Source organism: Schistocerca americana, chromosome 2 (genome assembly GCF_021461395.2).
Source record: "Schistocerca americana isolate TAMUIC-IGC-003095 chromosome 2, iqSchAmer2.1, whole genome shotgun sequence".
Taxonomy (NCBI): domain Eukaryota; kingdom Metazoa; phylum Arthropoda; class Insecta; order Orthoptera; family Acrididae; genus Schistocerca; species Schistocerca americana.
Genome location: NC_060120.1, coordinates 904,992,362 through 905,019,926, shown reverse-complemented (window position 1 = coordinate 905,019,926; position 27,565 = coordinate 904,992,362). Strand labels below are relative to the sequence as shown.

General features: G+C 46.8%; 1 protein-coding gene and 1 non-coding gene across 2 annotated transcripts in view; one reads left to right on the top strand and one right to left on the bottom strand.

The window, feature by feature from the left end:
- LOC124594535 (protein Wnt-6) overlaps window positions 1-27,565 on the top strand; it is a 609,760-nt gene that overhangs the window by 278,475 nt on the left and 303,720 nt on the right. The gene's annotated exons all lie outside the window — the stretch shown is intronic.
- On the bottom strand, window positions 17,932-18,005 carry Trnat-ugu. Its single transcript has one exon. It is a non-coding gene; the product is annotated as a tRNA-Thr (tRNA).

Sequence of the window (27,565 nt, the reverse complement as noted above, 5' to 3'; positions counted from 1 at the left end):
TTACAGAAGGAACATAATAAGGGGCCCACACCCGGCTTATCTAACCCATGTTAATTGAGGCAAGTATTTGACCCATTTCTGAAAAAACCTATTTGATGCAGGACCTTAATATTTTTGCCGTATGTTACATGATGCTAATAGTGTTAAATGTACTAAAATCTACTTTATCCATTTTAGTTTTTAAGAAATACTTTTTTAAATTTATTAACAAAAAATATTAAGTTTTTTCTGCAGAAAATATTTTTTGTGAACTTCCTAAAGGGGGAATATTAGTGAATGTAGTACCAGAGGTGGCTTTTTATGTTATGCAGAATCTCTGAAAATTTCATTCATTTATCTGTGATAGTTTCTGATATAATGGGGCATATGTACTGAAAATTTTAGTTTGCGGGAAACTGACTTTAAAGAAAAAACTTTTGAAATTTGTTACTTACAGTTACTTAAAACTGTCCTGCTGCGTATAATGGCCCTTCTTTGGCCTCTAGCAGGTCTTCCAGCTTCTTTTTCACCTTCGTGGATGTTTGTCTTGCTCTCTTGGTCATATTAGATGCAGACCTGTCTGCATCGGCTACCCTCATTTTATCTCAATGTTGCAGCCCAGTGATCATATTTTCACCAGGATTAATTCCCAGCTTTTTTAGAACCCAACACTTTCCAATATTACAACAATTGAATGTAATAACAGCATTATGAACTAGTTTCTTTGTATGCATGCCTACAAATACAGCTTTAGGAAGCCTGTTCAAAATTATGCTGTTGAAACATTCATTTGGGTTCTGTGTCTGCCCATGCAGACATTTCCTTAGAAGGTCGGGTTGAGCCAAGTCTCTGAAAATAGATTTAATTGCTGTAATAACCGCAGCAGAAAGAGAATGCTGGTGAGAATAAGATTTTCCAGTTGCCTGAGCCCAATTGTGTTTGCACCACGAATTTTCTCCTGATGGACACAATCCATGACATGGCTTATCATCAGTAGAAGACTTATGGAAGAATATGGCCCTAACATCTCTCTTCATTGCCTCCAGATTTTCTTTATTTCTCCTAATTGCCTGCCCATAGTATACCTGCAAGTTTTATCTAACAACTACTCGCAATCACACTTGAACAAAAGTAACCGCGTGTTAGAAAGCGTGTTGTTTACAAACAGCAGAAACAAAAGAATACCGACCGCTGCATTCCAAGGATAGCCAACACACTCTGGAGTAAAAAAAATCCCTAACGTGCAATGAAGGGGATATAAAGATCTGAAATCTATGTAGAAAAGTGGGTGACAGAAAAGTAGGGTCTAGTGAAGCAGGGGATACAACCCGTCGGCTTTGACCAATGACGTCATACATTACTCGTAGATAGTAATGTCTTCACTTCGAGGCATAGATAATAAAACAGTTCTGTGTTCCGGATAAGCGCTATCATTGTACATTAAAATAATTATTCGTAATGATATTGAGGTGATTTGGAGTATTAGTCTGTTATTATAGAAAAATTTTTAGTGTCTTATTTTCATTTATAGGAATGGATTTGTCTATTTGTGGGTATGTAATTTTCGTTACTGTCTGTCTAGGCGAGCTTCGGTTATTCCTCGATATTTCCGTGTGGTAAGTTCACTTTTCCATTTGCTTCTTTCACGGTATTTCATTTTTTGATATTTCACTGTTTTACTCCACCAATATGTGTATTTTCTCAGCTGTCGATCTTCTTTCGTTTCCCAGCACTAGTATCAGTACGACATTTTCGAATGTGTACGTGCTATATTACAGGCGAAACCCCCCGACACAACCAAAATTTGAGCCCGTCCTTCACTTCGTCTTTACACTGACGACACAACTAAAATTTGTATCCCGTCCTTGAGTTCGCGTTTACACTGACACTATATATGTCAATTGGCGAGCGAGATACAAATGTTGCGTACAGCTATATAGCTCAAGTAACGAATGGGATACTATTAGCGTCCAAGGCAACAAGAAAACTGTACCCCATAGTGAAGTACGGGATACAAATTGTACATGTGTCGTCTTCTTGTCTCCGTATAGTTCAATTGAGGTACAAGTTGCAAATGTAACGTTCGTCTATTACCACCTTTTCGTTACCAGGTACATATATAGAGGTCAACGGAAGTCTGGTATACATATATTACGTACGTAGGTCCTTCTGTCATCAATAGTACTGATATGTACGTAAGGAAAGACTATTACTAATAGCGGAGACGAAATAAACAACACATCTACAATTTGTATCCCGTGTTCCATTTAGGGTTTACTGAAGCGGAGGATACATCGTTCAAGTGAAGAACAGGACAGTGATGCTAGTGAAAACGAAGAAATCTACTTACGACAAACTCGTATTCCGTACTGTACTGAAGCAACACACTTCTAATGAGCTTTTAATTTGTATCCGGTGTTTCATTTACGGTTTAGTAAAGCAGGGTATACATAGTTCAAGTGAACAACAGGACAGCAATACTAGTCGAAACTAAGAATTCGACGTACGCTGAACTTGTATCCCGTACTTCACTTAAGCAATACAGTTCGAAAGAGTTTCGAGATACAACTGACAAACATGTAACGTGATGTATTCTTTGCTAGTAATATATTTCATTCATTTCTTTCCATTGTATTTTGCGGAGGAATACTAAGATACAAGCCGGCCGCGGTGGCCGTGCGGTTCTGGCGCTGCAGTCCGGAACCGCGAGGCTGCTACGGTCGCAGGTTCGAATCCTGCCTCGGGCATGGGTGTGTGTGATGTCCTTAGGTTAGTTAGGTTTAAGTAGTTCTAAGTTCTAGGGGACTTATGACCTAAGATGTTGAGTCCCATGGTCCTCAGAGCCATTTTTACTAAGATACAAACATGCGATATCGTTAACGTTAAAATACTACTGGCCGTTATGTATGTGAAGTACAGTTTTTCTCTCTTGCATTTCTTTGTATCTCAACATTCTTCTCGGCTCTTTCATCTTTGTAATACATGCTCTCTGGCCAGTTATGACGTCATTGGTCAAAGCCGACCGGTTGTATCCCCTGCTAAACTAGACGCGAAAAGTGGGCGCGGTACATAAACACACGTGGTAGTAAAATGCTCTTTAAATGCTCGAAAAAAATTTTTTCAGCACAACCCTTTTCACAGTACTTAAATAAAATCTTAATCTATCGAAATATGATGAAAACCGAAAATCGATTTTTTCGACCTGAAGTGCGGAGTTATACAGGGCTATTACAAATGATTGAAGCGATTTCATAAATTCACTGTAGCTCCATTCATTGACATATGGTCACGACACGCTACAGATACGTAGAAAAACTCAAAGTTTTGTTCGGCTGAAGCCGCACTTCAGGTTTCTGCCGCCAGAGCGCTCGAGAGCGCAGTGAGACAAAATGGCGACAGGAGCCGAGAAAGCATATGTCGTGCTTGAAATGCACTCACATCAGTCAGTCATAACAGTGCAACGACACTTCAGAACGAAGTTCAACAAAGATCCACCAACTGCTAACTCCATTCAGCGATGGTATGCGCAGTTTAAAGCTTCTGGATGCCTCTGTAATGGGAAATCAACGGGTCGGCCTGCAGTGAGCGAATAAACGGTTGAACGCGTGCGGGCAAGTTTCACGCATAATGATGTGAAAGATTTAGTGTTTAAACCTCCTCTACCAAGAAACGTGCCAGAACTGTGAGCTCGCACCAACAATGCTTTCGAACTCATTGATGGGGACATGCTGCGCCGAGTGTGGGAGGAACTTGATTATCGGCTTGATGTCAGCCGAATCACTAAAGGGGCACATATCGAACATTTGTGAATCCCTAAAAGAACTTTTTGAGTTTTTGTATGTGTGTGCAAAGCATTGTGAAAATATCTCAAATAATAAAGTTATTGTAGAGCTGTGAAATCGCTTCAATCATTTGTAATAACCCTGTACATCTGGGAATTCGTAAAATGTTAGTTAAAGCTGTTGGAAATAACAGCTAAAAATACCAGTTACCGAAAAGTAACAGTAGCAGCAGTTACTGTTACCAGAAAGTGACAGTTTAGCAACCCCCAGCTGAGAGGAGTGGTGCCACACGGACGCACGAGGGCGCTCAGTACAGGCGATCGTTGTGGGAGAGCGGTACGCTGTCCCTCGGAGACGTCACTCCGTACCGGCAGCTCCTCTGCACGTCCAACGTGACGATCAAAGTCTGTTTTTATAGCCAGCGCGCCGGCGACTCGCGTAAAGATAAGTCATTAAGTGTGTAATTATACAACTAATAGCCGTTAATAACGTTAGCCGGCTCTCGGTGGGATTACACACTCTTATCGCGGCTGCCCATCGGCAGACGTGGTGCGTCGCCGGCTCGTTCCCTTGCTGGGGTTACAGGCATGCGACACCGAACGTGGCCCACAAGTGCCCGCCCCAGTGGCCACGAAAGGCGTGTCAGGAACTTCACGCTGGCCAAAATACCGCCGTCGCCTGTACGGGATTTACTTTTAAAACTCGTTATTATGCTGATGGCTAGTCGGATTCGTGCACGTTAAAGTTACGTTTTAATACGTACTTTTCTTATTAGAACATTGTTTGGCATCATAATCCACGCATGTAAGGTACTTCATAAGATTATATCTTCAATATGAGTTAAAATAGAAATTTCAGGTATATTTTTCCGTCTCTTAGGTCTACAAAGTTTCAATTTTCAAAAGAACTACCCGATTGTACGAGGGAACATTTTTCACATGAGTGCACTCAACAAAGGGACTTTTAACAATTACGGTAGGATCAACGTTTTCATGTATCTTTCACAACTGCCCTCCACTGATAGTCGTACGACAAACGTCTGGGTGCCGGCTGGTGTGGCCGAGCGGTTCTAGGCGCTACAGTCTGGAACCGCGCGTTCGCTACGGTCGCAGGTTCGAATCCTGCCTCGGGCATGGTTGTGTGTGATGTCCTTAGGTTAGTTAGGTTTAAGTAGTTCTAAGTTCTAGGGGAACTCCTTTTCCCACACACTTCTCATTTTCCCTCTACTAAGCACCACACTATCACATGGGTCCGAGGTCAGGCTATTGCCTACCTTTTCCTTGACTACCCACACTCCACACATGATTTTTTTTGCCATATACTGGAATCTCATCGTACACTAGAATATTATCCCGCATACCGTTGTACCTTTGTCAGCTATTTGCCCTTCGCGATCAACAGTACTCCCCTCCCCCCCCCTCCCCCACCCCACCGCTCAATAGTTGGGATACCCAACCTTCTACATTCTTGACAATTGTATGATCATTACGGGATGGTTCTGTGTACCAACACGTTCAGGCGGCGACCTGAATGTGGGAAGGGTGAATTGCATGGCTGAATACATGTTCTTTATATTTTTTTATTTTTTCCAGACTTTCAATTTTAGTTCCAGTATTTGTCTGCTCATGATGTAGTGGGGGGCAGCGTGCGGCTCTCCATCCCCCCCCCCCCCCCCCCGTTTCCGTCTCGCCGCTCCTAGGAAAGGCCTAGATTCTCGTCCGGGTGAAAGTCCCCATCTGTTGACTCAGGGATCGAGACGTAGCTGCACGATCCGTTACAGCCATGCGGATAAGATGCCTGTCATCTCGACTGCTAGTGACACGAGGCGGTTAGGATCCAGCACGGCGCTCCGTATTACTCTCCTGAACCCACCAATTCCATATTCTGCTAACAGTTATACATCTCGACCAACGCGAGCAGCAATGTCGCGATACGATAAACCGCAATCGCGATAGGCTATAATCCGACCTTTATGAAAGTCGGAAACGTGATGGTACGCATTTCTCCTCCTTACACGAGGTATCACAATATCACAACAACGTTTCGTCCCCCGCTGGGGGACTGGATGTTGTCTCAATCATCAGTGCATCCGCATCGACACGCAAGTCGCCGGAGTGGTGTCAACTAGTCACCAAAAAAGACTTGCACCATGCGGCCGGGCTCCCCGCGGATGGGGCTCCCAATTTAGCCAACACCGTATATTCTGATACACTGTTACTCTCGTTATTAGAACAATCAAAGATAATGTGTAATCTCTGACTAACGAATAACGTCACCCACCATAACAGCATTAGGTCACGACTCAAGGCCACGGGCGGTGTCGAAAGCCCAAGTTGACCTGCGGGTTCAACAGAATTACATCACACAGTCGCGCCTTTAAAGCCTTCCTCACGCGAGACGTATTTTCTCATCGTGAAACACGCCAGACTTGGTATCCGTCGTGTTTGCTGCACGGTATGAAATGGTCTGCTACTTCTCACGGAACGTGTTACTCAAACTGATTCGCGACCGCAGCGGGTAACAGCGGTAGTTCGCGGCTTCATATCACGCGCGAATGACACAGTTTCTTTACAAAAATGGTCGTGAGTAAATTAGCAGCGTTGACTGTGTTCCGGTGGTCGAAGATGGAAGGAATTATCCAGTGCCGGCAGGTGTGGCCGAGCGGTTGTAGGCGCTTCAATCGGGAACCGCGCTGCTGCTACGTTCGCCGGTTCGATTCCTGCCTCGGGCATGGGTGTGTGTGATGTCCTTAGGTTAGTTAGGTTTAAGTACACTACTGGCCATTAAAATTGCTACACCACGAAGATGACGTGCTACAGACGCGAAATTTAACCCACAGGAAGAAGATGCTGTGATATGCAAATGATTAGCTTTTCAGAGCATTCACACAGGGTTGGCGCCGGTGGCGACACCTACAACGTGCTGACACGAGGAAAGTTTCCAACCAAGTTCTCATACACAAGCAGAAGTTGACCGGCTTTACTTGGTGAAACGTTGTTGTGATGCCTCGTGTAAGGAGGAGAAATGCGTACGATCACGTTTCCGACTTTCATAAAGGTCGGATTGTAGCCTATCGCGGTTGCGGTTTATCGTATCGCGACATTGCTGCTCGCGTTGGTCGAGATGTATAACTGTTAGCAGAATATGGAATTGGTGGGTTCAGGAGAGTAATACGGAGCGCCGTGCTGGATCCTAACGGCCTCGTGTCACTAGCAGTCGAGATGACAGGCATCTTATCCGCATGGCTGTAACGGATCGTGCAGCTACGTCTCGATCCCTGAGTCAACAGATGGGGACATTTGCAAGACAAGCATCTGCACGAACAGATCGATGACGTTTGCAGCAGCATGGACTATCAGCACGGAGACCATGGCTGCGGTTACCCTTGACGCTGCATCACAGACAGGAGAGCCTGCGATAGTATACTCAACAACGAACCTGGGTGCACGAATGGCAAAACGTCATTTTTCGGATGAATCCAGGTTCTGTTTACAACATCATGATAGTCGCATCCGTGTTTGGTGACATCGCGGTGAACGCACATTGGAAGCGTTTAATCGTCATCACCGTACTGGCGTATCACCCGGCGTGATGGTACGGGGTGGTATTGGTTACACGTTTCGGTCACCTCTTGTTCACATTGACGGCACTTCGAACAGTGGACGTTACATTTGAGATGTGTTACGACCAGTGGCCCTACCCTTCATTCGATCCCTGCGCAACCCTACATTTGAGCAGGATAATGCACGACCGCATGTTGCAGGTCCTGTGCGGGCCTTTCTGGATACAGAAAATGTTCGACTGCTGCCCTGACCAGCACATTCTCCTAATCTCTCACCAACTGAAAACGTCTGGTCAGTGGTGGCCGAGCAACTGGCTCGTCACAATACGCCAGTCACTACTCTTGATGAACTATGGTATCGTGTTGAAGCTGCATGGGCAGCTGTACCTGTACACGCCATCCAAGCTCTGTATGACTCAATGCCCAGACGTATCAAGGCCGTTATTACGGCCAGAAGTGGTTGTTCTGGGTACTGATTTCTCGGGATCTATGCACCCAAATTGCGTGAAAATGTAATTACATGTCAGTTCTAGTATAATATATTTGCCCGATGAATACCCGTTTATCATCTGCATCACTTCTTGGTGTAGCAATTTTAATGGTCAGTAGTGTAGATTGTAGTCTTGCAACTTATTGGTGCATAATGTATGACACATTCAGAAAATCGAACAAATCCTGACTCAGATGGAGCGCTCCTGTTTACAAGAAACCAGCTGTTATCCACTACTTTCCTCACGCATCAGTAGTTCAATTATGATGAGTGGAGGTGAGTAAATAAGCTACTGTACGTACTAGTCAACTGCCCTCATGTGTCTGGCTGTTCGGCTAAGCATAGCTTGTGATATACCTCCCCCTCCCCCCCCCCCCCCCCCTCCTCGCTACTGCTCCAACGCATGACTTGACGGCACGCACAGCGTCGGTGCCGAACGGTGCGTGCAGTGGGGCGTGGACAGGAGCGTGTGTATACAAGTATGTACTGTGTTATTGAAGTAGCTGTACATCAGGCAACGTGTACGTAATGCCTGGTTTACACTGATTGATGTAAAGATGTTCCATTCCATACTTCACCCTCTTAGGTTCTTTTCTCCTTAAGTACCGTATGTTTTTCCTCGGGGTTCAAGCTATTCCCATATCATAGTTCATAGATTCAGCAATTAAGTCGTGAAAGCTTAACAGACAGAGATATTTTCACACTTATGAAATTTGTATGGATAACACTGAATAGCCGCGCAGTCATGGACTAAGCTATAGGGAAAGACGGGTCATATACAATATGTACAACAACCAAGAGGGAATAATAAGAGTGGACGATCAAGAACGAAGTGCTCGTATTAAGAAGGGTGTAAGACAAGGCTGTAGCCTTTCGCCCCTACTCTTCAATCTGTACATCGAGGAAGCAATGATGGAAATAAAAGAAAGGTTCAGGAGTGGAATAAAAATACAAGGTGAAAGGATATCAATGATACGATTCGCTGATGACATTGCTATCCTAAGTGAAAGTGAAGAAGAATTAAATGATCTGCTGAACGGAATGAACAGTCTAATGAGTACACAGTATGGTTTGAGAGTAAATCGGAGAAAGACGAAGGTAATGAGAAGTAATAGAAATGAGAACAGCGAGAAACTTAACATCAGGATTGATGGTCACGAAGTCAAAGAAGTTAAGGAATTCTGCTACCTAGGCAGTAAAATAACCAATGACGGACGGAGCAAGGAGGACATCAAAAGTAGAATCTCTATGGCAAAAAAGGCATTTCTGGCCAAGAGAAGTCTACTAATATCACATACCGGCCTTAATTTGAGGAAGAAATTTCTGAGGATGTACGTCTGGAGTAGAGCATTGTATGGTAGTGAAACATGGACTGTGGGAAAACCGGAACAGAAGAGAATCGAAGCATTTGAGATGTGGTGCTATAGACGAATGTTGAAAATTAGGTGGACTGATAAGGTAAGGAATGAGGAGGTTCTACGCAGAATCGGAGAGCAAAGGAATATGTGGAAAACACTGATAAGGAGAAGGGACAGGATGATAGGACATCTGCTAAGACATGAGGGAATGACTTCCATGGTACTAGAGGGAGCTGTAGAGGGCAAAAACTGTAGAGGAAGACAGAGATTGGAATACATCAAGCAAATAATTAAGGACGTAGGCTGCAAGTGCTACTCTGAGATGAAGAGGTTAGCACAGGAAAGGAATTCGTGGCGGGTCGCATCAAACCAGTCAGTAGACTGATGACCAAAAAAAAAGACCCTTTTAGAAAAAAAACAAGGTGATAACAATACATATCAGAACCCGACGTGAAGGCATTATCTTTTGCTTCATAGTTCATGGCTCTGTAAACTACACTACAGCTCTTACATGACAAAACAGTGTCAGTCACATGTTACATAATTTATAGAATGTCTAAAGACTGTTCAGTTAAATTTTGAATAATGACATCTATGTGTGTGCCCGAAAACCTCAAACTACACACACACATAGATGTCATTATTCAAAATTTAACTAATTCAGATTGTACCGAGAACGACTTTGTTTTTCATAAACTATCAATAAACCATAGCAGTGAAACAGCATACTTCCATAGAACGCAAGTTGTATGACGGGATTCTATGTAGAATTTAACTGAAAACGACCGGCCGGCCGGGGTGGCCGTGCGGTTCTAGGCGCTTCAGTCTGGAACCGCGAGACCGCTACTGTCGCAGGTTCGAATCCTGCCTCGGACATGGATGTGTGTGATGTCCTTAGGTTAGTTAGGTTAAAGTAGTTCTAAGTTCTAGGGGACTGATGACCTCTGCTGTTAAGTCCCATAGTACTCAGAGCCATTTTTTTCGAAAACGACCGTCACGATTAATAAAGATTCACACAGTCATAGTTCCACTGATTCATTGACGACGGAGTTCCAAAAGTTTGACGCTTTGACCACAGTTTCGTTTGGGTTTTTGCATCAAATGGCCAATGGAAATACAATGTTTGGCGACAGTGGACTTTTAGCTTGGCGGATGCGATTATGCTACTTATGTCCTAAGATGCACTCCTGCGCTGTGCGCGTCGATTGCCCTATCTGAGATTTGCCACAATATGTTTGTCTTCCTTTTGTACGACTGTAAGTACTTGCTGGGGCGAATACTCATTGTTCTGGGACACAGTTTGCAGATCGTCCAGGTCTGTTTGGAGATTATCGGCATCCGTTCAATGGTTCAAATGGCTCTGAGCACTATGGGACTCAACTGCTGAGGTCATTAGTCCCCTAGAACTTAGAACTAGTTAAACCTAACTAACCTAAGGACATCACAAACATCCATGCCCGAGGCAGGATTCGAACCTGCGACCGTAGCGGTCTTGCGGTTCCAGACTGCAGCGCCTTTAACCGCACGGCCACTTCGGCCGGCTTCGGCATCCGTGATGGTATGAGCTCGGTGGATTAAAGTCTGTAGAGCGCCCTTCGTTTGTGCTTGTAGCTTGCAGATACAGGTCTGTGTGAGTTGGCTTTCGAAACTCCGAATGCCCAAGTGTGCCATCGCTCTTACGTCGCACCAAGACTCCTAAAAACACCAAGAAACCTTCTTTTACCACCTCCACAGCAAATTTTATGTTTTCATGTACGGATTTCAGATACCGAAGGAGCTCTCGGAGACTGTCCAAACCATGAGGCCAAACTATAAAAGTGTCATCAACGTACCGACAAAGTACAGTTGGTTTTAAAAAAGCTGAGGCGAGTTCTCGCTCGTCAGAATCTTCCATAAAAAGTTTGGCTACCAAGGGCGACAGAGAGCTCCTTATAGCGACGTGGACACTTGCATGCAATAGATTTCAGAAAACTTAAAAATGTGCCTGTGGTGGATGGTGGACTCACTGCATCTTGAAATGATAATTAAATCAAGACCCTAAGCAGTTGACACGCGTTGATATACATCAACGGGGACAGTTGAAAATGTGTGCCCCGACCGGGACTCGAACCCGTCCGGAAGAACAGATACCATCTTCATGTCACTGCATCTTATCGGCAATAGGTTTGGGGCTGACATTACAGCTTTGTGCGAGCACACTCTTTGCTTAACGAAGTGACTGTCGAAAACGAGCGGAGAAAATCGCAAAGATCTGGACTTGTCGACGGCTTAAGCAGTGAATAGCTGGTATAGGAACACTTCATAGTGCTCCTCAGCGATGTGAGATAAATACTAGTAGAAGTCAGTCGGTAATGCAGTTGAATTTCTATCTCAGTTTCAGTTTTAAATTGAATATAGTTCAGGTACAGTCTCTAATGTCAGTTTGTGGATGCATAACGTCCGTTCGCTCGTTGTTGTATTGATACAAATATGGGGCAATCTATAAAATCAAATATATTATATTTCATAAGAGCGAAAAATTCCAGCATGTAACTTTCGTTTTCTATTTGACACAGACTGACAGTCACGTTAAGATTTATTTGCAGAGGGGAAATATTCCAATCACTGTCCTGTGTAACAAGAATTGCAGGATATCTATTATTTATAATAAATAACATCGACTATTGCAGGTAATACTTTTACTAAATTAATAAGAAAGATGCAAAATCTTTTAGAAACCAAAAGGTGAAAAAAGATTCGTAGGAGCTCAATGCGAATATTTGCCTTTCTCTTTGCAGCTCACGACACTATCAATGACAGTACAGCTTCGACATAGCTTCTACGTATTTTTATAAGTTAGAGACTGTGAACGTTGTATCTACAAATGTCAGTATCTGATACTTAATTATGACAAAATATACCAAAGAGACGCCCTTAATTGATAGATCATCTTGTGCCACAGCATTGAAACTGTATACTTGCCTAGCACACAAGTTATAACGCCAAAAGCATCAAGTACGGGAATCCTTTAATTACCAATATGTAGTTTCCTGAAATCTATTATAACAAACTATGGAGTGTAGCCATGTATGGAAGTGAAACATGGACGATAAATAGTTTGGACAAGAAGAGAATAGAAGCTTTCGAAATGTGGTGCTACAGAAGAATGCTGAAGATTAGATGGGTAGATCACATAACTAATGAGGAAGTATTGAATAGGATTGGGGAGAAGAGAAGTTTGTGGCACAACTTGACCAGAAGAGGGGATCGGTTGGTAGGACATGTTCTGAGGCATCAAGGGATCACCAATTTAGTACTGGAGGGCAGCGTGGAGGGTAAAAATCGTAGAGGGAGACCAAGAGATGAATACACCAAGAAGATTCAGAAGGATGTAGGCTGCAGTACATACTGGGAGATGAAGAAGCTTGCACAGGATAGAGTGGCATGGAGAGCTGCATCAAACCAGTCTCAGGACTGAAGACCACAACAACAACAACGTACCCAAAACTACGCTTTCTTGAGAGATCATCAATTTGCTCATGCTTTTAAACAGTTTGTATTCATACCACATACTCTTTAATAAAAGACACCAAACATTCAGTTTAACTCCTTAAATTATGGGGACCCAATAAGATCTGCTTGTGACGTGAGACTATGTCACATCTCACTGACCACTTTCCTCACCACGAGGCAAAAATCTGACGTTCCAGATTCGGCATTTCACGCGACGCAACGTAGTGGGACGTGGAATTCCAATGGGGCCTACGAGATACATGGATCCTGTTGCATGCATCACAATTTGTGACATTACAGGTGTTACGAGTGGCAGTGACCATCTCCGGCGGGGAGTGAGTTGCTACTTCAGACGAATTTAATTATTCTTAACTGCGCGTTTAAAGACATGCAAGCTTTCAATAGCGTATGACTAAGTTAAGAAACATGGGTATTTTTTAAACGGCATACTGATTTCACGTGGGCTCTGGAGGGAACCAAGCGTTCATGATGTATCCGTTGCGGAGACCGTGTTTCTAGTGGGTCCCGAATTCCACTGTGTGACGTCACCAAGTCCTCGTAATGCACGGTTATGAGCGTGCTGCAAATGGAGTATCGGGCATGTGTGTGTGTGTGTGTGTTGTTCTTAGCATAAATCAGTTTAAGTTAGTTTACGCAGTGCGTAAGTCTACGGACCGATGGCTCAGCAGTTTGGTCCCTTAGGAATTCACGCACATTTGAACATTTGACCAGTGGCGTTGCGCTCGGCAAGCACCGGCTAACACGATGCCCCATATGTTGGGCTAGATTGGTGAACCAGCTCCACCTTGGGTGACTAACACATTTTTGACCTTGTAAATAAGGACTTCCTCCGTTTCTACGCGTCGAGCTGGACGCTCATCCCTGAAGATACCCTGCAAACAAGAAGCGAGATGTGGTGCAGCAGACCCGTTACTCGCGCCCCGGCGGTCCTGGACCACACGTCGCGTCAGCTGGCCTCCGCCGTCCGCCCCCGCCGACCCCGCGGTGACACGGCCGCCGCGGCGCCCCCAAGCGGAACGCCTCCTAATAAGGCGGCTGCCGGCTGCCCGCCGACCGCCGCACGCCGTCGATTACCGCACGACCGTGAAGACTGACATCATCGTTCGGCGGCAGCGCGATATCTGATCGTCCGGGGGCCGCGGTATCGGAAGCTCATCGGATGGAGGCGGGAGGCGGGAGGCGGGGCCGGACGGGGAGGCTCGGCCCGGGCCACGCTTTGTCAGCCGCGCGCGGGGCGACAGCCGTGAACGGCCGAGATGCGATCGGCCGCCGATGGACAGCGATATTTAATCGACCTCGCATTAGGGGCCTCCTTCGCGCTCGAGGGGGCGAGCGCGCCGGAGGCGGGGGCGGCGCGGGCACCGGCCGTTTCAGTAAACAGGGAAACACCTGATGACGTGCTTTCGGGTTGTGGTATTACATGGTACTTGGATTTGGTTACGTACTGAATTTCATCTACATCTACATTTATACTCCACAAGCCACCCAACGGTGTGTGGCGGGGGGCACTTTACGTGCCACTGTCATTACCTCCCTTTCCTGTTCCAGTCGCGTATGGTTCGCGGGAAGAACGACCGCCGGAAAGCCTCCTTGGGCGCTCTAATCTCTCTAATTTTACATTCGTGATCTCCTCGGGGGGTATAAGCAGGGGGAAGCAATATATTCGATACCCCATCCAGAAACGCACCCTCTCGAAACCTGGACAGCAAGCTACACCGCGATGCAGAGCGCCTCTCTTGCAGAGTCTGCCACTTGAGTTTGCTAAACATCTCCGTAACGCTATCACACTTACCCTGTGACGAAACGCGCCGCTCTTCTTTGGATCTTCTCTATCTCCTCCGTCAACCCGATCTGGTACGGATCCCACACTGATGAGCAATACTCAAGTATAGATCGAACGAGTGTTTTGTAAGCCACCTCCTTTGTTGATGGACTACATTTTCTAAGGACTCTCCCAATGAATCTCAACCTGGTACTCGCCTTACCAACAATTAATTTTATATGATCATTCCATTTCAAATCGTTCCGCACGCATTCTCCCAGATATTTTACAGAAGTAACTGCTACCAGAGTTTGTTCCGCTATCATATAATCATACAATAAAGGATCCTTCTTTCTATGTATTCGGAATACATTGCATTTGTCTATGTTAAGGGTCAAGTTGCCACTCCCTACACCAAGTGCCTATCCGCTGCAGATCTTCCTGCATTTCGCTACAATTTTCTAATGCTGCAACTTCTCTGTATACTACATCATCATCCACGAAAAGCCGCATGGACCTTCCGACACTATCTACTAGGTAATTTACATATATTGTGAAAAGCAATGGTCCCATAACACTCCCCTGTGGCACGCCAGAGGTTACTTTAACGTCTGTAGACGTCTCTCGATTGAGAACAATATGCTGTGATCTGTTTGCTAAAAACTCTTCAATCCAGTGTCAGCAACTTCCTTTGATTAGTACTTACATTTTTTCCCAGACTGTCCCACAGTTTGCTAAATCATGGATTAAATAAGACATTTTTGCGTATCAACTGGTTTTCTTCTTTTCATGGCGTTACAACCCTGCTTGGGTCTTAGCTAGTTCAACAAGTTTTCTCCATTCTTCCCGGTCCTATAACGGAGAAATTTTACGTCTTCTTCCACATCGTCTATCCACCAATTTCATGGCTTTCCTCTCTGTCTTCTTCCAGTTGGCCTCCTTTCAAAAACCTTTTTGGTTGTTCCTCCAGTATCCGTCCTAAGGACATGTCCAAGTCAGTCTACTTTGCTACTTTTTATCGTTCTTGCAATATCTGCTCCTTGCTGACTGGTGAGTGCTAGGAGGTGCCGTATTAAAACTCGGCCGAACTTTTATAATTGATTTATTCGTTTCCACTACAGTGCTTCGTTGATCTCGGTCCGCGTCACAGGCCCCACAATGCTGAGGCCACTGCCCTGGCGATCTGTGCAACGCAACTCTGTGTCCTGCCGGCCTTGTTTGTTTCATCAGGAATGCTGTGCCAGCAGCCGACTCAGCGGTCACCATCCCCGTTGACTCCGCGCTGCTCCACCGGGAGCTGTAGGCCGGCCCCGCTGCTGCTTCTTCCTTGGCTGGCGTAGGTGGGAACGCGGCGGCAACGACCGCCCGCGATCCGGCGTCAGAATCTGCGGCCCCTCGCCACGAAGGTCTCTGGCGTGTATCGGGAGCCGAGACGAAAGCCCGCAGTAGCGAGCCAAAGAGTGGCCCGCCCTGGCTGGCTGGCTGTGGACCCCGCGTCGGTCTCAGAGGGTCGAACCAACGACCCACCGTGGACTGGGAGTCTGTCGCCCCATCTGTTCCTGCGTGTAACCCGGCGGTGTGACACGCGCCGCAGTCCAGGAGAGCTGCCACATTTGAATGAATCTCCTTAGAAAACGACACCTATTTATACTTGGCTGCACGCCTCTGTTTCGCCAACGCGTCGCTTTGCGTCACGTACGCACCACAGCCAGTTTGCGCCAGTGGGCCCCTTCTGCCTATGGCTTGCAGCATGCATACCGCTGCGTTTACTCTTTCCAGCGGTTCGACGGCCCTGTGGGCTCCACTCCACTTCGCAACCGCTGGTCAGCGTAACTTACTGCAATCTGGTGGGCACCTGGCTGTAACTTATGCTCAAAATATCACACAAAATTAACTTTCCCTATCCTAAACGGTGGTGCCGCTACATCCTTTTATGAGGCGTTCGAGCTCAGTGTTCGTCCTGGCATCTTGACCTGTCCCGTACATCTGGCGCAGAACCCTGCGTTCAGCTATCCTGAGCTGGTGCTCATCAGTACTTGTTACTGTCCATGTGTCATAACCTTAGGTTACAACGGGAGTGATCATGACAATACGAATTTGAAATTTCACTCGTCTATTTAATAATCAAGAGACCAACAATTTCTTAAAAGTGCGGCAGCATCTATTACCATTTAGGATGGGCTGCTTTATATCAGTAGTCATGGAATTTGTTCAATTAATATTAGATCCCAGACAGTCAAAGTTCTACATGTTCAAAATTGGAACCAGCTGCTGGTAGTTTATTGTCTTCCTTCCTGGTGAGAATCATATACTTAGTCTTCATTCCATTAATGGCAATGCTTGTTGGTATTGTGGCATCTTTCGCCTCTAGAGAAATCTTCCTCTACTAATAATTACTATATCATCAGCATATACACATACATGGATTGAATTTTTGCCCATGTAACTAGATATTTGAAGCTTTTGAACGGCTGCTTCAAGAATCAGTTTAAAAGCATTGTAGGGAGCGCGTCCCCTTCGCTGACTCCTTTACTAATGCTCAACCATGTACTGAGTTCTCCATACCCTCACATTACAGGCTTGGAGGCAGCAAGTGTTGCTTGGATAAATGAAACATACTTATATGGTGTACCAAGCAGTAGTAAATCATTTAGCACCTCTGCCCTATCAAGACTGTAAAAGGCTTTATGTATGTAGACTGAAGCAGCGAGTGAAAATTTGTACCAAGGCTGGGAATCGAACCTGGCTCTCCTGCTCACTAGGCACTATGCCACCTTCGCACATCAGTTCACACAACTGCACGGATTACGTCGGTATGCCTCCCTCCTCGATCTAAATTCTCACTACCGCCCCAGTCTACTCTAAATTCCCCTTATTCTGTCTTTCTTTCTTTCGCTTACGCCATAGTCCCGCAGCGATCGCACGGTCGGCGCGGTTACAGCAGATTTGGAAATGTTAGTTGTAGAGATGGCGGGATGCCCTTCCTACCGCCATCCCGTACCCGCCAGGATGGAATCAGTGTACCCCAACTGTCTGCGCCTAGTGTAAATCGTGAAATAGTGCGGACATGTTTCAACTGTCTGCGACAGGTGTGAGGCGGAACGTGGGGACCAGCCCGGTATTCACCTAGCGGGATGTGGAAAACCGCCTAAGAACCACATACAGGCTGGCCAGCACACCGGCCAACGTCGTTAATCCGCCGGGCGGATTCCATCCGGGGCCGGCGCGCCTACCCGAGTCCAGGAAGCAGCGCTATAGCGCTCTCGACTACCATGGCGAGTTTTTAAATTCCCCTTATATACAAACAGAATTCCCGAGGCTCTTCGTGTCCTCGGATAGCAACTCAGAACCGAATATAAATGTGGGAACCAGCCTGAAACCCAGGTGCAGGTATCTACGCAAATGAAATGACACAATTTCAGAGACTTTACTGATTTCATACGGATATGATTTACGTATACAGACTGAAGCGGCGACTGGAAATTTGTATCAAGGCCAGGAATCGAACCTGGGTCTCCTGCTTACAAGGCAGGTGCGTTATCCACTAAGCCACCTTGTCCTAGCGGTTCACACAACTGCACGGATTATCCTGCGATGCCTCCTTCCTCGATCCAATCTCTCACTGCCGCCCCAGCCTAGTTCAGCCAAGGCTCTCCATGTTCTAGAACAGCACGTCAGCACCGAACGTAGACTGGGGTGACAGTGAGAATTTGGATCAAGGAGAGAGGCGTGGCCGGGTAGTCCTTGCAGTGGTGTGAATCACTGTGGCAAGGTGGCTGAGTGGCTAACGTATCTGCCTTGTAAGCAGGAGACTTGACTTCGATTCCTGTCCTTTTTACAAATCTTCACTCCGTGCTTCAGTCTATATACATAAATCATATGGCACCAGTAATATCTCTGAAATTGTGTCATTTCATCTGTATCGAATGCTTGCTTGTAGCCAACATCAGATGGCAACTCTTTAACATAATGGTAACTCTGGAATATAATGTAGACAAATTAAGTATTCCTAAGACGGGTATCTCTATGCTTTGCTACTGAGAAAAGAAAGAAAAAGTAAGTGCTGCACATGTACATGTTACAGCAATGAATAGACCTTGCTAATAATGTAGAGGGTGGTCATAATTAAACTTGTGCTGCTTGAGATGGCTCCCTGAAAAACGAGTGACCGTAGGGCAATGAAACTCCGTAGAAACATTTGTAAGGACACGTGGAAGAGAAATAAAGAACAAAGCATTGAAAGGACATTTCCGCTTCCACAAGAGAGGGTAACATTTGCTAACTGCTTATCGCGTTTCCTTTCCAGGTTACAAACGTTGCTCGATGTGACGACAATCTGCATCCAGGCAGCCTGGAACTGCTTTAGAATTACTCTACTGCTGCCGGAAACATCACAGGTCGGATATTGGTTAACCCCCTCACTATGCTCATCTTGAACCTATAGCCGACCACTGTGGCCGAGCGTTTCTACGCGCTACAGTCTGGAACCGCGTGACCGCTACGGTCGAAGGTTCGAATCCTGCCTCGGGCATGGATGTGTATGATGTCCTTAGGTTAGTTAGGTTTAAGTAGTTCTAAGTCTAGTGTGCTGTTGATAAACCCTGTCCTTCAGGTGACCCCACAGCCAGAAGTCAGAAACGTTCAAATCTAGTGATCTTGGTGGCCACGCAGTTTGGAACGATCGGCCAGTAATTCGGTTTTTCCAAATGTGTTACGGAGCAACAGACTGACCCCACGAGCGATGGAGGTGGAGCTCCACCGTACATGATAATAGCTGAGTACAAAGTGTTGTGTCTAGACAAGACAGCCTAGACACAATGAGAGGAAGCCGAAAGGCACGCGTTACTCTCACGCAGATGGGCGTGAGGTCTGAAACAGGATACGTAATGAATGCTATAAAGAAAAGTACGTAGCTTCTGGAATACTTAACTTTAATCCATCCTTTTGGTACATCTAGAGATTGGGCGATACAAGTGAGACTCTTTAGATACATGCAAGGTTACTAATGGCGCCTTGCTAGGTCGTAGCCATTGACTTAGCTGAAGGCTATTCTAACTATCTGCTCGGCAAAGGAGCGAGGCTTCGTCAGTCTAGTCGCTAGCTACGTCGTCCGTACAACTGGGGCGAGTGCTAGTCCGTATCTCGAGACCTGCCTTGTGGTGGCGCTCGGTCTGCGATCACACAGTGGCGACACGCGGGTCCGACATGTACTAATGGACCGCGGCCGATTTAAAACTACCACCTAGCAAGTGTGGTGTCTGGCGGTGACACCACACAAAGCACATCTCTCCCCTATATCAGGGATCACCTGTTGGCGAAGCAGATCACAGTAAAGCGTGTCGTTTGCGTTGCATGTACTTGGTGTGCGAGTTCCTCCTACGTCAGCTATCACCACCGACGCCGCCGGCCGGAGTGGCCGTGCGGTTCTAGGCGCTACAGTCTGGAGCCGAGCGACCGCTACGGTCGCAGGTTCGAATCCTGCCTGTGGCATGGATGTCTGTGATGTCCTTAGGTTAGTTAGGTTTAATTAGTACTAAGTTCTAGGCGGCTGATGACCTCAGAAGTTAAGTCCCATAGTGCTCAGAGCCATTTTTTGAACCACCGACGCCGGCCGCGGTGGCCGTGCGGTTCTGGCGCTGCAGTCCGGAACCGTGGGACTGCTGCGGTCGCAGGTTCGAATCCTGCCTCGGGCATGGATGTGTGTGATGTCCTTAGGTTAGTTAGGTTTAAGTAGTTCTAAGTTCTAGGGGACTGATGACCTAAGATGTTAAGTCCCATGGTGCTCAGAGCCATTTGAACCATCTGAACCACCGACTCCTAACGGCAAGTCAGGACACTAACCGTATTAACTATGCAAATATTACAGCGCTCATCCGGAAATATCATTCCATGCCATAAATAGTTTTCCGTCTACATTGGCTCAAGTAGTGATAGTTTAATTATAACCACCCTGTATGTTGTCAACTGGAGGAAATTAAGTTCACTTATGACAAGTTACGATGATGTAAGGGACAGTCAAATGAAACGGAGACAAGAGGGAAAAAGGAAACTCTCTGTTGTCCCAAAAGTAATAGCCATAACTGTTAATATATGTATTCCACTGCCAGACAAGGCGGTCAGTGCCTTCATGGATAAATATTTCCGGTTGCCTGCATAACCATGGATTTATTCAACCGTGCACCTCTTCGTCCAAAACAAACCGAAGCCACAGATGTCTTTCTTCATGGCACCAAAAATATGGAAATCGCGTTGGAAGAGGTCGGGACTGTAATGGAGCATGTGTATGAGCAGTCCTCCCGGCTAGCAAAATGGTTCAAATGGCTCTGAGCACTATGGGACTCAACTGCTGAGGTCATTAGTCCCCTAGAACTTAGAACTACTTAAACCTAACTAACCTAAGGACAGCACACAACACCCAGCCATCACGAGGCAGAGAAAATCCCTTACCCCGCCGGGAATCGAACCCGGGAACCCGGGCGTGGGAAGCCAGAACGCTACCGCACGACCACGAGATGCGGGCCTCCCGGCTAGCCGCGCGGTCTAACGCGTTACTTCCCGAGCGGGAAGGCGTGCAGGTCCCCGGCAGGAATCTGCCCGGCGGATTCGTGCAGGCCCTTGACACGAATCCGCCCGGTGGATTCGTGTAGGTCCCAGGCACGAATCCACCCGGCGGATTCGTGCAGGTCCCCGGCACGAATCCGCCTGGCGGACTAGTGTCGAGGTCCGGTGTGCCGGCCAGCCTGTGGATGGTTTTTAAAGCGGTTTTCCATCTTCCATGACGAACGCGGGCTGGTTCCCCTTATTCCGCCTCCGTTACACTATGTCGGCGATTGCTGCGCAAACACTACAGTCTCCACGCACGTGTACACCACGAATACTCTAGCACGCAAACATTTGGGGTTACACTCGTCTGTGGTATGAACCGTTCCCGGACGGGGGGGGGGGGGGGGGGGGGGGGGGTCCACCTGATGGGGTGGGTGGACTGCTGTGGCCTGTTGTGGGGCTGTAAACCACTAAGGGCTACGGCACGGCGAAGCCTCTAAGTTGTGTCTCGGTTCCCGGTTCAATATAGAATGTGTATGCGTTTCCCAGCTAGAGTTCCGCAGCGTACTCGATACAGTCTTGGCAGCGGTCGCGGAACCCAGCAGACAACGACCTTTGTCATGTTCCGTATGTCGTGCAAGATATTAAAAACAGATCCATGACTGATTTTACTTTTTCTGTTATCGCCGCTATTGTGATACGCTTGACTCTGAACGGCAGGGCCTCCACTTCTCTTATCATTCATAGTTCTTCACAGAAAGATGATCTGCCACTTCGTTGTCCGCCATTCACACTTGTTTGACCACACTGAGAGCGTATGTAGCTCTTTTGTTGCCGTGCACTCCCACCAACTTAACATGGAAGCATTGTTCATCTTCAAAGGTAAAAAATGGTTCAAATGGCTCTGAGCATTATGGGGCTTAACTTCTGAGGTCATCAGTCCCCTAGAACTTAGAACTACTTAAACCTAACTAACCTAAGGACACCACACACATCCATGCCCGAGGCAGGATTCGAACTTGCCACCGTAGCGGTCGCGCGGCTCCATACTGTAGTGCCTAGAACCGCTCGGCCACCCCGGCCGGCTCTTCAAAGGCAGAGAACTAGGTTAAGCTTGATACTCTCCTACACTGCTGGCCACCGTAAATGCAACACCCTGAAGGAAGCATCCGAATCAAGTGAAATTTACACCATGGGTTTGCAGCGATGAGATATGCAACTGATTAGAATTTCAGCGCAGACGCACATCACGCGCGCCTGTGGCGCCACCTCATAGCGCCATTTAAGGCTTGGCGATTTCGACGAGTGTACATTCGGCACGTGTGTTTACCTTGTGGTTGTTTCACAAGACGATCAGTTATGCCTCGTAGACAACAGCGAACATCGTTTGATCAAGTATACGAGTTCGACAGAGGAAGGATAGTGGCTTACCGAGATTGTGGATTATCATACAGAGAAATCGCTAGTCGTGTTGGACGAAACCAAACAACTGTAATGCGGATATGTGACCGTTGGATGCAGGAGGGTACGACGGACCGACGTGGTCGATCGCATTCACCTCGGTGCACCACTGCACGTGTTGATAGGCAAATTGTGCGCATGGCAGTGACGGATCACTCAGTGACATCGCGAACCATAGCACAGCACATTGCGTCTGTAACGCATCATCCAGTGTCTGCGCGTACCATTCGACGCCGTTTACAGCAGAGTGGTCTGTCCGCAAGACGTCCATTGCTTCGCCTACCATTGACGCAGAACCACAGACGTCTTCGTCGCCAATGGTGTGATGACAGACGGATGTGGACGGCAGAATGGAATGACGTTGTCTTTACTGACGAGGCACGCTTCTGTCTGCAGCACCACGATGGCCAGATTCGAGTGTGGAGACACCGTGGAGAGAGGATGTTGGACAGCTGCATTATGCACCGCCACACTGGTCTTGCACCGGGTATTATGGTATGGGGCGGTATTGGATAATACTCTCGCACGCCTCTAGTACGCATTGCCGGTACTTTAAATAGCCGGCGCTACGTATCCGAGGTGCTGGAGCCAGTTGTCCTTCCTTACCTTCAGGGCTCGGCCACAGCCATATTTCAACAGGATAATGCGCGACTACACGTGGCACGCATTCTCCAAAGGTTCTTCGTCAATAACCAGATTGAATTGCTTCCCTGGCCGGCTCGCTCTCCGGGTCTTCCGCCGATAGAAACCATGTGGTCCATGGTTGCTCAACGAGTGACCCAGATTACATCCCCAGCTGCCACACCAGATGATCTTTGGCAACTTGTGGAAGCTGCTTGGGCTGCTGTACCCCAGGAACACATCCAACGTCTCTTTGACTCAATGGCGAGACGTGTGGCAGCGGTGATCTCCAACAATGGCGACAACTCTGGCTACTGATTCTGGCAGGAACCACATGTCACAGACGTCTGTAAACGTAATCATTTGATACTTGGTCAACATGTTATCTACAAAATAAATTTTGTTGTGCTACCTCTTGTCTTTCTTGGTGTTGCATTTACGGTGGCCAGCAGTGTATATCACTGATTAACAACTACGCAATATATCGATAAATATCATTAATTCTCAAATGTCCAATACACACCCTTTATTTGAAAGAGCAATCTATATATATATTTCCTTTTAATCGTACAGTTCGTATCAGTTATCTTCTGTGATAAATCTCAATAATCAGATTACAGTTCTTCCAAACCAAGCTCAGGCTAATCGGCACGAAGACAATCTCGGAAGCTCCCTTTCTTTTTTTTTCTAGCAACCACCAGAGAGAGTACTACAAAGAATACTTATGCGCTCATGGCATAGCTATTGTATGAACTACTTTTCGCATGGATTCTGCGAGTATGAAGATAGAAAATTAGTAAACGTCATTCAAGGGTAGAATTGTATCTGAATAATTCATCGAATATAAAGAAATATTACAAATTCATTTTCCATTCTATAATATTTGCTTTGATCAATGCCAAGCCGAGATTTTTTGCAAAATCTCAATGTACGACCTTGCTAATCTTATTATAGCTGTTTTTTCCATTAATGTAGCGAGATTGTTTTAATCTTTCTTGGTTTTTTCACGGACTTTCTCTTCTTCCACCTCTTCGTCATCTACTATTTCATTGTCATTTTCATCATCAGAAATTTCTGTTTCATTGTCACTAAACTCGGCTGCATTTGAAAGGAATCTGGTGTATCCAATTATCCAGAGTCTTCATTAGGTATTAAAGAAATGGCTCTAAGCACTATGGGACTTGACATCTGAGGTCATCAGTCCCCGAGACTTAGAACTACTAAAACCTACCTAACCTAAGGACATTACACACATCCATACCAGAGGCAGGATTCGAACCTGGGACCGTAGCAGCAGCGCTGTTCCTGACTGCAGCGCCTAGACCGCTCGTCCACAGCGGCCGGCTAGGTATTAATAACTCCAGAATTTGATCATCGTTCAAACGTCGCTCGATTCTGTCCAATCTCGTACAATGAAAAACAGTTTGTAATGACGAAGAAGAAGTTCGTGGGGTGGATTTCGGCTTCAACTGGTATGTACATATGGAAATAATGGTCGCCGCTTAGCACGCGCCTGCAAAATGCAAAAGCACTGCCGGTACTAAGATTGCATGGAAGCGGAGTACCAACGTTGCAATTGGAACGGAATTGTAAACAGAAGAGTGACAGGTGGGGTAATAAATTACCCGACGAATGTTAAGGGTTAAAATTGTGTGCCTGGCCCTCGTACTATTTGTCGCGCCGCTGTTTACGGCCGCACCTGGCATGCACTACGCCCTTTGGTGCTCATTTGTTTTCGGAGTACACCGTTTTTGCGAAATTGGTGGCTTGGCTGAACACCAGAAGGTACAACTCTGGTCAGACAGAGGAAACCCGAGACATCGCACGGAAACACTTGCTGCTCCGGTGCCTTGCTCCCTGGGGAAAGGCGCACTTCGAGGGGGAGTCGCTGAAAGTTATTAGTACGGCGAGGGAGTGGTCCACTTGTAGCAATTAAGAGCTACGGCCGGGCGGCGGGGTACCGACGTTGACAGCGCAGCGGATTGCAGCGTCACAGGTTTTAATTAAGGAGTATTCGTGTCTGTAATTGAGCGGGAGGGGCGAGGGGTGCAGAGCGATGAGGGGGGGGGGGGGGGGAGAGGAGAGAGGGGCCCCCGTCACGAGCGGACCTCCCGCGAGGCCCGTGCCGTACTCCGCACTAGCTGCGCATGCGCGAGGTCGTCCAGCGGCACATTACAGGTTCTCTTGCGCTTCCCGCGTTGTTACAGACTGGTTATTCTTTTAACTGAAATTTTTAAGCAGACAGATCGATCGGCCAACCGAACAGACGCATAGTAATTTAGAAAACAGGAAAGTAATTGGCTTCATGAGCGAGATCACTGTGAAAGTTGCACGTACACCTACCGTCAAAAAAATGGCTCTGAGCACTATGGGACTTGACTTCTGAGGCCATCAGTCCCCTAGAACTTAGAACTACCTAAACCTAACTAGCCTAAGGACATCACACACATCCATGCCCGATGCAGGATTCGAACCTGCGACCGTAGCGGGCGTGGGGGGCCTAGACTGTAGCGCCTAGAACCGCTCGGCTACTCCGGCCGGCACACCTAACGTCGTTTGGCATTTAGTGTGGTGACAATATGAAGCCGATGAGCTTTACTGCTCGGAACTGTGTACTTGCCCGTGCTCCCCTCGTCTTAACCCATCTGGGAAAAGCGAAGTATTGCCTAATAATATATTTCGCCTAAAACCTTGAGGACAGGGGCGAAGCCCTGAATCCTCCCGCGGTCAGAAAAATGGTACCGAATCCTTCCAAGCCCAAAATGGTCTGAGAAACGATGGGACCGAATCCTCCGTTTGAAGCAGGTAGCAGTTCTAAACGTTATGAATACTCGAATCAGGCAAAGGAAAGCATATGAAGATACAGTAGAAGATGTAAAAAAATTTCGCGTGTATTGTATGTTTAAAAGTTTTATCTTTTATCTTATTGAGACAAAGTTCAGCCTACACAGCGCCAGTGACTCAGTCCCGCTCAAGATCACGCGCAAAGGGTGCATAAGTGAATCAATATATTTTTTTTTAAACATGAGATGGGTAGATTGTCTATAATACAACATACATTGTGTCAGTTTGGGAGGATTCGGTCCTGTTACCTGCTTACCTACCTGGTTTCGGGAGGCTGCGCTCGAGGACGGTTGTCGCTTTTGAAGAAGTGCCGCGTGTGAAGCCATGCAGCATACCACGTGAGTGTAGATGTGATACGTGACCAGTATCTTAGCACACAGGTGTCTACAGCACATAGCAGCACGTCGCGAGGTAACCGAACTTCAACGTGCCGTTTGTGTTTCGGTGTTAACAATAGCGTAGGTTGGGACGGTAGTGTCCTAATCCGGGTGCTGCCTGTCTCAAACCGATGGTCTGGGCTGAAACAGAGTCTTGTAGGGAGCCCATTACTTGAAGTCGGATGACAAGGCGGAGATATGAAGGGCTTACGATGTGCATGGAGCGCAATACGGCCCTCGATGTTGTGACTCGTGGTCGACCAGAACCATGTTGTCAACAGTGGCTACCCTCACGTTCTAACACCGTCGGAGTATGCAGCCGCGTCGGCCGTAGTGGCCGAGCGGTTCTAGGCGCTACAGTCTGGAACCGCGCGACCGCTACGGTCGCAGGTTCGAATCCTGCCTCGGGCATTGATGTGTGTGGTGTCCTTAGGCTAGTTAGGTTTAACTAGTTCTAAGTTCTAGGGGACTGATGACCTCAGAAGGGAAGCCCCATAGTGCTCAGAGCCATTTGAACCATTTATGCAGCCCCTGTGTACGCTACCAGGCCTGATAACAGCACCAAACACGAACAACACTAATGCGCTCTGCTCGCCGTTCTACTTGTCATAGATAATTGCAACTCTAATGACGCATACAGCTGCCGATTGCGCGTAAGCGTACGAAGTTATATTGACATTCCACCATGTCCTCTGGGTGCTTCTTTTGTCAGACAGTGTGTGTAGAGGTAGATGTAGACAGGATCCAACGTGTTTTTAATTAACCACACGTCAGTAATACCCGCCGAACAGGTCAGTAGTGCGTACAAGAAGCAATAGTAAAATTCTTGGAAAATGTGTCTGTTACGACGCGTGAAGAAATGTGGTCTCAACTTGACGGCGCGCCAGCGCGTTTTACACTTCCCATACGGGACCAACTGATGCAGCATTCCGGGAAAGGCGGAGAGGTCGAAATGGGTTGCAAGCTTGGCGGTCAAGCTCCTCGAAGTTAACTCCGAGCGACTTTCTTGTCGGGCTACATGAGGCGATTTGCGTGCGACAGGCCTGAATACGCAGAGTAGCCTCTGCTAGCACAAGTCGTGGGCGTTGTATGAACGATTTTGCGTTCTCCAGAAATTATTGACTGAATTATGAGGTCTCCATTTTTGCAACTAATGCTTTCTTTAATTGTTATTTATAATAGCTGCAGGGAAGGAGACTAATACAAGCAAAAATTGTAGTCGGATGAAAAACACATGAATTCATGACACGATGTTGGTGATGTGAGTTACTTA